Source organism: Salvelinus alpinus, chromosome 19, assembly GCF_045679555.1.
Source record: "Salvelinus alpinus chromosome 19, SLU_Salpinus.1, whole genome shotgun sequence".
In the NCBI taxonomy this organism is placed as follows: Eukaryota; Metazoa; Chordata; class Actinopteri; order Salmoniformes; family Salmonidae; genus Salvelinus; species Salvelinus alpinus.
This window is the reverse complement of record NC_092104.1, coordinates 34,417,411-34,428,532: the sequence shown is the minus strand read 5'-3', so window position 1 is coordinate 34,428,532 and position 11,122 is coordinate 34,417,411. Positions and strand designations below refer to the sequence as shown.

The window sequence follows — 11,122 nt, the reverse complement described above, 5'->3', positions numbered from 1 at the left end:
TAATCAGTGCAATGGAGTTGAGTGAGAGAGAGACAGAATGAGAGAAGGAGAGAGAGTAAGCTTGGCACTATGTCCATAGTAAGCCAGGCAGAGACTTGAAAGCAGTGTGCCTGAACGCAAACACAGAAGTCTAATCTGTTGTTTTGCTTTAACAATCAAGACTAATTTGTTAAAGAGGAGAGAAGATTATTTAAGACAACACAATAAATCCCATAGCTCCAGAGCTCTCTCTCTCTCTCTCTCTGACCTGTAAAAAACTGGAAAGCTCTATTTTGAGGCTTTTAGGTATGCTGGTATTTTTGCTGCACTGAACACTTCATGAATCAGAAGCCAAAAAGGCCAAGCAGCCAATTGGTCCAAGGTGGATCCAAACCTTTTCTAATGCTCTGTATAAAGATAAAACAAACTCAGCAAAAAAAAGAATCGTCCTCTCACTGTCAACTGCGTTTATTTTCAGCAAATTTAACATGTGTAAATATGTGTATGAACATAACAAAATTCAACAACAGACATAAACTGAACAAGTTCTACAGACATGTGACTAACAGAAATGGAATAAGGTGTCCCTGAACAAAAAGGGGGGGGGGGGGGGGGCAAAATGAAAAGTAACAGTCAGTATCTGGTGTGGCCACCAGCTGCATTAAGTACTGCAGTACATCTCCTCCTCATAGACTGCACCAGATTTGCCAGTTCTTGCTGTGAGATGTTACCCAAGGCACCTGCAAGTTCCTGGACATTTCTGGGGGGAATGGCGCGAGCCCTCACCCTCCGATCCAACAGGTCCCAGACGTGCTCAATGGGATTGAGATCCGGGCTCTTCGCTGGCCATGGCAGAACACTGACATTCCTGTCTTGCAGGAAATCACAGACAGAACAAGCAGTATGGCTGGTGGCATTGTCATTCTGGAGGGTCATGTAAGGATGAGCCTGCAGGAAGGGTACCACGTGAGGGAGGAGGATGTCTTCCCTGTAACGCACAGCGTTGAGATTGCCTGCAATGACAAAAAACTCAGTCCGATGATGCTGTGACACACCGCCCCAGACCATAACAGACCCATAACATAACAAACATAACAGTTTATATACCCTACATTACTCATCTCATATGTATATACTGTACTCTATACCATCTACTGAATCTTGCCTATGCCGTTCTGTACCATCACTCATTCATATATCTTTATGTACATATTCTTTGTCCCTTTACACTTGTGTGTATAAGGTAGTAGTTGTGGAATTGTTAGGTTAGATTACTCGTTGGTTATTACTGCATTGTCGGAACTAGAAGCACAAGCATTTCGCTACACTCGCAATAACATCTGCTAACCATGTGTATGTGACAAATGAAATTTGATTTGATTTGATTTGACCCTCCACCTCCAAATCGATCCCACTCCAGAGTACTGGCCTCTATGTAACGCTCATTTTTTCGACGATAAACGCGAATCCGACCATCACCCCTGGTGAGACAAAACCGCAGCTCGTCAGTGAAGAGCACGTTGTGCCAGCCCTGTCTGGTCCAGCGACGGTGGGTTTGTGCCCATAGGCGACGTTGTTGCCGGTGATGTCTGGTAAGGACCTGCCTTACAACAGGCCTACAAGCCCTCAGTCTAGCCTCTCTCAGCCTATTGCAGACAGTCTGAGCACTGATGGAGGGATTATGCATTCCTGGTGTAACTCAGGCAGTTGTTGTTGCCATCCTGTACCTGTCCCGCAGGTGTGATGTTTGGATGTACCGATCCTGTGCAGGTGTTGTTACATGTGGTCTGCCACTAGCGAGGATGTTCAGCTGTCCGTCCTGTCTCCCTGTAGCGCTGTCTTAGGCGTCTCACAGTACGGACATTGCAATTTATTGCCCTGGCCACATCTGCAGTCCTCGTGCCTCCTTGCAGCATGCCTAAGGCACGTTCACGCAGATGAGCAGGGACCCTGGGCATCTTTCTTTTGGTGTTTTTCAGAGTCAGTAGAAAGGCCTCTAAGTTTTCACAACTGTGACCTTAATTGCCTACCGTCTGTAAGCTGTTAGTGTCTTAACAACCGTTCCACAGGTGCATGTTCATCAATTGTGTATGGTTCATTGAACAAGCATGTGAAACAGTGTTTAAACCCTTTTACAAAGAAGATCTGTGAAGTTATTTGGATTTTTACGAATTATCTTTGAAAGACAGGGTCCTGAAAAAGGGACATTTCTTTTTTTTGCTGAGTTTATTATGCACCGCAGGTCAGGATCACATATTTTCCAAAAGTAACTCCTTTGATTGAACATATACTGTAAATTACATAATTTTACACCATAAAACACTACTTCAAACTAAACGGTTAGTTTTCCACAATGTTAACTTGATGTGTAACATCACACAGAGAGTAACACCTGCCTGTCCAATTATACCTTTAACAAGAGTTACCACATGCTCATTCTCACAGCATGCCTTCTGACCTGGGGAGATAGTTGTATCTATCATCTCTACACCGTGCCTCTGCTTGCATCTTTTCCTCATTTGTGTGACAAGAGATCTCTCAATATCTCCAACAACTGGTCCAAATTCCTTTAAGTTGGTTCAACTCACAGTGTATTTGAACTGGATTCAACTGTGGCTTATTCTGTGGCAGGAACATACTCATGGGGACACAGTGGGGGGGACTAGATCCAGGGCCTGAGAAAAAGACTGGAATGTCCCACCCAATACCATTTCACAAGTGATGTATACAGTACAGCTGAGGCCAAAATATATCAGCACAGGCATTATAAATAAATGTATAGATTTAAGGCAAATATCCCTTATTTTTCTATTTAGAACAAATCTTGTGACTCTCAAGGGAATGGGGCCTTTTAACTTGAAGCGCACATTAATACAGACGTCTCCTATTGGCTAGGGCTAGGTTCCCACAGGCTGCCATTGACCACGGCCGCACATGGGTGGCTGTCTGTGATTAATCATGTTGGCATAACGACACACAGACCTCTCCAAGTTCACAATGCCCCCCCCCCCCCCCACCCCACACACACTTCCCCATTGTCTCTTCCAGTAGAAACAGCCAGTGATATCTCTTGAATTGCTGATAATGCTGGAGGAATAAGTGCAGTGTTGTTTTTCCAGCCATTATGGACTCATTTCACCAGAAAAGCCCCTGCTCAGACATTATCTCACTGAGCCTCGTTACTCCAGTCTGGAAACATAACATTTTGCATAGCCAAGCCAAGCCATCCCCTACCCATATTGTATCAATCACAGTCCTCATACAGCACATAATTTGGGAATTTAAACATACTACTGCTGCCTAATGCTAACACATGGTGAGCCGACCATGCATGTGTAGTCATGTATCAGTTTTTCAACAGACTATACGTTTTGTATCAGTTTTTCAACGGTATCACTGGCTCTAATCCTTTACCTATGAATGTCTTTATGTTAAATATGTAAGGCATGTGCATTGTGTCCGTTAACCATGCCTGCAGTCAGACAGGGAGTCGGTGGATGGGTTGGTGGGTAAGGGTCATGTGGAGGTGAGGCACAGGTTAATCTGGTTTGAAATGAAAGCCCAGCAGAGGATCAGATGATCTAATGGAGTCCGACAGGATTCAGAGGAGGCACCTGATGCTGACAGCATACCATCACCTAATCCTAGTAGACAAACAACGGTCACTCCCCAGAGCTCAGGGGGGACACCACAGCAATGACTTGAGCTGCCCAATCCAGATAGCTGTACACTACAGGTGACAAGCATCATCTCTCACCTCAAGAGAACACTTATGAACACCTCTGGTCGAGTTGTTCCACCATTTAGGTGCCTTTTGAGTAGTATAACGTGGTGAATTAAACGTGGTGAATTAAACCTAATTTTAACATTCTGGGGTCTATTTTAACAAACCTAATGCAGTGGTAAATCTTAGCACTGGCGGTAGGGCTATGTGCTGTGTGTCAGCTATATTTGAGCTATTTTCACTGTGTGAATTATGAGCACAATAGCTGGCAGGGGTGCGAAAAGGGTTGGGTTTTGATGAAAAAAGTTATTATAGTTGTGATGGCTTGGCTACTCAATGGCCAATCAACACACTTCATGGCTTAATACTGCATGCCATTGTTTCAAGTTCTGTAGGTTATTGACAGTCATTGCATTGGCATAAACTCCAGCTGGGGGCATGGAATATTCTCTTCCTAGTCCATTGTGGATTAATACAGTTTATTAAATAGCACAGTAACGAGTAATAGCAACAGTAAAAATATATTTGGAGTGTTGACAGTCGACATTGTTGTAATTGGCTTCCATGAGTATAGGCTTTTCTTTATGCATTGCATTTCTCCTCAAATAAAAAATACTAGGCTCCGGTAAATGCTATTGTGTGTGTGAGAAATGTTCTCAATAAGCAATATTCTGCAAATGCCTACAATTGATATGGTTTTGGACTGAATAATTGAATATGTTTGGAGGAGCGCGTCTTTGGTCAAGAGGCACCGGACAAGAGGCACTCTTTGGAATTGGGGATGGATACAAGCCAAATGGAGTAGCCTATGCACTGCTGGACATAAATTGTTGGACATAAAAGACTATAAAAACACCAGCAAATCATGGATGATTTTTTTATGATTTAGGATGATTTCTCCCGTGAGTTTCAGCCACTTGCAAATAGACAGAAAATTACGAAAACACAGAGAGACACTATTTTATAATTCTAATTTTGTATTGGTCAAATACAGTATTTGGGGAAGCCTGGCTTCCCTTGGCATCCATGGATACATGCCACTAATAATGTCATATCGAAAAAAGTCCCTGTTGACAGCAAGGGTGTAACTTTGTATTGCATATTGGGGGGAGGGGAGGGGAGGGGGGGGGTCTGGGTCAATGGGTTCCGGACTCAACACCCTGGGTGTCCAGGGGCATCCAGGGGCGTGCTGTGAAATTGTTATTTCTGTGGCATTTTGAAGGGAAAATACATCCAAAACGTTACTGATAATTTGGTCAATATAACCCAACAACAACTGAAATACAATACCAATCTTTTCTGTATTACTTTAATACTTTAAACTGTTGGTCTAACTCTAACAATTCAGAAAGTAACCACACTTTGCAATTTATTTGTAGAATGACTGTGAGAAAGTCAGTTCAAGGGTGCGTTCAGTTTGATTGAACATTTGCTACATTGCGTAACGGCTTGTACTGAACGACACCTTTCCCCAAAACGTTCTTAAACAGACTTTGCGTGCATTTTAAACACAAAACCAAACCCGTTCATCTTTTTTCAACTGGTCGTTCAGAACAGCACCGTTTCCATTTAATTGAACGTTGCATTACGTTATTTTGTACTGAACGCAGCCCTGGCGACTTTTCAACTCCAAAATGAATGAAAATATAATTATGGTGACACCATTAAAATATAATTTCCCCCTACAAATATTTGCCTAACAATATAGTATTCACCCCCCTTGGCATTTTTCCTATTTTGTTGCCTTACAACCTGGAATTAAAATAGATTTTTTAGGGGTTTGGATCATTTGATTTACACAACATGCCTACCACTTTGAAGATGCTCAATATTTTTTATTCTGAAACAAACAAGAAATAAGACAAAAAAACTAAACACTTGAGCGTGCATAACTATCCCCAAAGTCAATAATTTGTAGAGCCACCTTTTGCTGCAATTACAGCTGCAAGTCTCTTGGGGTATGTCTCTATAAGCTTGGCACATCTAGCCACTGGGAATTTAGCCTATTCTTTAAGGCAAAACTTCTCCAACTCCTTCAAGTTGGATGGGTTCCGCTGGTGTACAGCAATCTTTAAGCCATACCACAGATTCTCAATTGGATTGAGGTTTGGACTTTGAATAGGCCATTACAAGACATTTAAATGTTTCCCCTTAAACCACTCGAGTGTTGCTTTAGCAGTATGCTTAGGGTCATTGTCCTGCTGGATGGTGAACCTCCGTCCCAGTCTCAAATCTCTGGAAGACTGAAACAGGTTCCCCTCAAGAATTTCCCTGTATTTAGCACCATACATCATTCCTTAAATTCTGACCAGTTTCCCAGTCCCTGCCGATGAAAAACATCTGCACAGCATGATGCTGCCTCCACCATGCTTCACTGTGGGGATGGTGTTCTCGGGGTGATGAGAGGACTAGGGTTTGTGCCAGACATAGTGTTTTCCTTGATGGCCAAAAAGCTCAATTTTAGTCTCATCTGACCAGAGTACCTTCTTCCATATATTTGGGGAGTCTCCCACATGCCTTTTGGTGAACACCAAATGTGTTTGCTTACTTTTTTCTTTAAGCAATGGCTTTTCTTTGGCCACTCTTCCATAAAGCCCTAAAGTGGTCATATGGACAGATACTCCAATCTCCGCAGTGGAGCTTTGCAGCTCTTTCAGGGTTATCTTTGGTCTCTTTGTTGTCTCTCTGATTAATGCCCTCCTTGCCTGGTCTGTGAGTTTTGGTGAGTGGCCCTCTCTTGGCAGGTTTGTTACGGTGCCATATTCTTTCCATGTTTTAATAATGGATTTAATGGTGCCCCGTGGGATGTTCAAATTTTCAGATATTTTTCTATCACCCAACCCTGATCTGTACTTCTCCACAACTTTGTCCCTGACCTGTTTGGAGAGCTCCTTGGTCTTCATATTGCCGCTTGCTTGGTGGTGCCCCTTGCTTTGTGATGTTGTGGACTCTAGGGCCTTTCAGAACAGGTGTATATATACTGAGATCATGTGAGACTTTGATTGCACACAGGTGGACTTTATTTAACTAATTATCTGACTTCTGCAGATAATTGGTTGCACCAGATCTAATTTAGGGGTTCATAGCAAAGGAGGTGAATACATATGCATGCACCACTTTTCAGTTGTACATTTCTTTGAATTTTTTGAAACAAGTTATTTTTTGAATTTCACATCACCAATTTGGAATATTTTGTGTATGTCCATTACATTAAATCCAAATAAATATCAATTTAAATTACAAGTTGTAATGCAACAAAATAGGAAAGACACACAGGGAGATGAATACTTTGCAAGGCACTGTATTAGCTGGTGTGTTATTTAGCAATGAGCATTAGCAGTCACACTTTATTTGGATTTTCCGAAAAGTCCATCTGTAGATGCTTTACAGATGGTCATACTATCAACAAATCTGGTGATAAGTAACTGCTTACTGTCACGCCCTGACCATAGAGAGCGTTTTATTCTCTATGTTGGTTAGGTCGGGGTGTGACTAGGGTGGGTTATGTAGGTGATTATAATTATATGTTGGCCTGGTATGGTTCCCAATCAGAGGCAGCTGTTTGTCGTTGTCTCTGATTGGGGGATCATATTTAGGCAGCCATTTCCCATTGTGCTTTGTGGGATCTTGTCTAGGTATAGTTGCCTGCGAGCACTACATGAGCTTCACGTTTCGTTTTGCGCTTTATTGTTTTCTTTGAGTTTCACTACCTAATAAAGAGGATGGAACCTGCATCTTGGTCCACTCATTATAACGATCGTGACACTTACTAAGGTTATGGTTAGGTTTAGAAGAAAGGTAAGGGTTAAGGTTAAGGTTAGGGTTAGGTCTTGGGTTAGGGTAAGGGTTAAGTTTAGGGTTAGGATAAAGGTTAGGGCTAGGGTTAGGGTTAGTAGATATTTAGTTGCAGTGTTGGGGAAGCTACTCTGAACTTATAGTTTACCAAGCTACCAATTACTTTACACTGGAAGAAGTAAAGCTACACTACAGTAACCTTAATAAAAATGTACACTGAGTGTACAAAACATTATGAACACCTGCTCTTTCCATGACACAGACTCACCAGGTGAATCCAGGTGAAAGCTATGATCCCTTATTGATGTCACCTGTTAAATCCACTTCAATCAGTGTACAGTAGTTTCTCCTTTAAAAGTTGTGAGCTTACACCGCAGGACCCAGCGTCATTGTTCCAGACCACCACAAGGGGGAGTTATAGCACTCATTATGCATTTGGGTCCCAAGGTTTTTATATGCCCAATCATATCGAGTGGTTTCAATGACGAATTTGACGCGTCCCTGGAGACTTTCTTCAGCAAAGATGGCTGACAAAACATTACGGGGGAAGCAAATGTAAGTAATTATAACGTCATAATGAGTCAAGCAAAACATTTACAATTGAGAGGAGTATGTTTGTTAATGTAGAGACAAACCATTGTGCATATAAAATAACATTATGGGGATGAGTTAGTTGGATGGGCTATTTACAGATGGGCTATGTACAGGTGGAGTGATCTGTGAGCTGCTCTGACAGCTGGTGCTTAAAGTTAGTGAGGGAGATATGAGTCTCCAGCTTCAGTGATTTTTGCAATTCGTTCCAGTCATTGGTAGCAGAGAACTGGAAGGAAAGGCGGCCAAAGAAGGAATTAGCTTTGAAGGTGACCAGTGAAATATAACTGCTGGAGCGCGTGCTACAGGTGGGTGCTGCTATGGTGACCAGTGAGCTGAGATAAGGCGGGGCATTACCTAGCAAAGACTTATAGATGACCTGGAGTCAGTGGGTTTGGCGACGAATATGAAGCGAGGGCCAGCCAACGAGAGCATACAGGTCGCAATGGTGGGTAGTATATGGGGCTTTGGTGACAAAACGGATGGCACTGTGATAGACTGCATCCAATTTGCTGAGTAGAGTTTTGGAGGCTATTTTGTAAATGACATCGCCAAAGTCAAGGATTAGCAGGATAGTCAGTCTTACGAGGATATGTTTGGCAGCATGAGTGAAGGATGCTTTGTTGCAAAATAGGAAACTGATTCTAGATTTAATTTTGGATTGGAGGTGCTTAATGTGAGTCTGGAAGGAGAGTTTACAGTCTAACCATACACCTAGGTATTTGTAGTTGTCCACATATTCTATGTCAGAACCGTCCAGAGTAGTGATGCTGGACGGGCGGGCAGGTGCGGGCAGCAATTGGTTGAAGAGCATGCATTTAGTTTTACTTGCATTTAAGAGCAGCTGGGCACCCCTACCTAGGGACATCTACTTTAAGTTATGCCTGTCTCCCCAGGAGCCTACTTGGTGTGTGAATTGCTGACTGCTATTAACTTGCAGATGATTGTTGACAGATCAACCAGGATCAAGGGGCAGGGCAATCTGTGACTTGTGGTTGTTTTGGTAATCAGTGGCTGTTTTGGAGGGGGAGTGGTTTCTTCTCTCCTAGGCAACCAGCAATTAGTGCCGGGAGGTGTGCTCTTGACCTTTGCAAGGCAATTAGCAATTAGTATTAGTACTTCAGTCTTTAAGCAGTGTTTGTGTTGGAAAACTAGGAAGGTTCTGCCAAGTTGTCTCAGGAAGGAAAGAGAGGAAGGCTCCACACCACTCTCTCACTTGATTATCTTACCTAGTTATTTTCAGATGATCTCATATAGCTCTTTTGTAGCGTTGACACGTGTGTGTGTTTTCTATACCTGTTCACTCCTCTCCCTATGGGCTTCACAGACGTTCCCCACCCCTTGGCTGCAACCTTTCTAATTTAGTGTACCCTGCCCAACCCATATGGAATTCCTGGTCTCTGGCAGCGTTTGGAACTGCCGATCTGCAGTCAAGAACGTTGAGTTTAGCTCAGCCTAAGTTGTTCTTCAGGCCCTTGACTTTTTGTCCCTGACGGAGACATGGATCACCCCAGAGATTACTGCTACTCCAGCTGCTCTCTTCATCTGACTACATTTTCTCCATCTCTCACCTGTCCATCTCCTCCTTTGAATTCCATGCTGTCACTTTTCCACTCAAGCTTAACATTGTTGTCATCTAATCACCAACCAGGTGCCCTTAGAGTTCCTCAATGAGCTTGACACCTTCATAAGCTCAGTTCCTGATGGCTCACCGTTCTTCCCAGTTGGTGACTTCAACCTCCTGGCGTATGCATTTGATTAATTTCTTTCCAACTCTCTCTTTCCCCTCCTTGCCTCTTTTGACCTCACCCTTTCCCAGTCTCCTCCCACTCACAAGGCAGGCAATGCGCTTGACCTCATCTTTACTAGAGGAACTGCCTAAGCTGACTCTCTCCTCAGATCTAGGAGGATGAGAACAATCTGACCAACTCGCTCAGATTGATCTTCTTGACCCTAACCAATCACGCTTCAAGATAGGTGTCACTGCGGCTCGCTGCACTGCCAAAGCTGACTTTCTCCCCTGTTCTCATCCTCCTAGATCTATCTGCTGCCTTTGACACTGTGAACCATCAGATCCTTCTCTCCACCCTCTCAGGGCTGGGTGTCTCAGGCTTTGCACACTCTTGGATTCCATCCTACCTGGCAGGCCGCTCCTACCAGGTATCTTGGAGAGGGTCTGTGTCTGCACCACATACTCTCATGACTGGTGTCGCCCAGGGCTCAGTTCTAGGCCCTGTCCTCTTCTCTCTATACACCAAGTCACTCGGCTCTGTCAAATCCTCACATGGTCTCTCCTATCATTGCTATGAGGATGACACTCAACTAATATTCTCCTTCCCTCCCTTCTGACACCCAGGTGGCAACACGCATCTCTGCGTGGCTGGCAGATATCTCCCCTTGGATGTTGGCCCACCACCTCAAGCTCAACCTCCAAAAAGACAGAGCTGCTCTTTCTCCTGAGGACCTGCCCGCTCAAAGACCTCTCCATCACGGTGTCCCCCTCACAGAGTGCAAAGAACCTTTGCGTCTGCAAACATCAAAGTAGTGACTCACTCCTGCAAGTTCATGCTCTACAATGTCCGTAGAGTATGATCCTACCTCACACAGGAAGTAGCGCAGGTCCTAATCTGGGCACTTGTCATCTCCCGTCTGGACTACTGCAACTCGCTGTTGGCTGGTCTCCGGCCCAGACCAGTCCAAGCTCTTCCCTGTCTTGGCACCCCAATGGTGGAACCAGTTTCCCCCTCTAGCTAGGACAGCAGAGTCCCTGCACATCTTCTGAAAACATCTGAAACCCTACCTCTTCAAAAAGTATTTTAAATAATCCCACAGCCCCACCCCTTTACTAGCTCTGACATTGCTGATAGCTACTTTATTGAGGAAAAATGTCTGAAATGTGGTTGTCCCACCTAGCTATCTTAAGATGAATGCACTAACTGTAACTCGCCCTGGATAAGAGCGTCTAAGTTACTAAAATGGATAGGTGGCTGCTGCTGGTGAATCTGTGAGACAGGCCTCTGACTGGGGAGAGAA

The 11,122-nt window shown here is 43.8% G+C and overlaps 1 long non-coding RNA gene across 1 annotated transcript in view; it reads right to left on the bottom strand.

Annotated features, from left to right (window-relative positions):
* Positions 1-431: 431 nt before the first annotated feature.
* LOC139545413 (uncharacterized) overlaps positions 432-11,122 on the bottom strand; it is a 50,935-nt gene continuing 40,244 nt past the window's right edge. Inside the window, exon 2 of the long non-coding RNA XR_011669067.1 lies at positions 432-992. This is a non-coding gene — a long non-coding RNA (uncharacterized lncRNA). The remainder of the gene's footprint in view (positions 993-11,122) is intronic.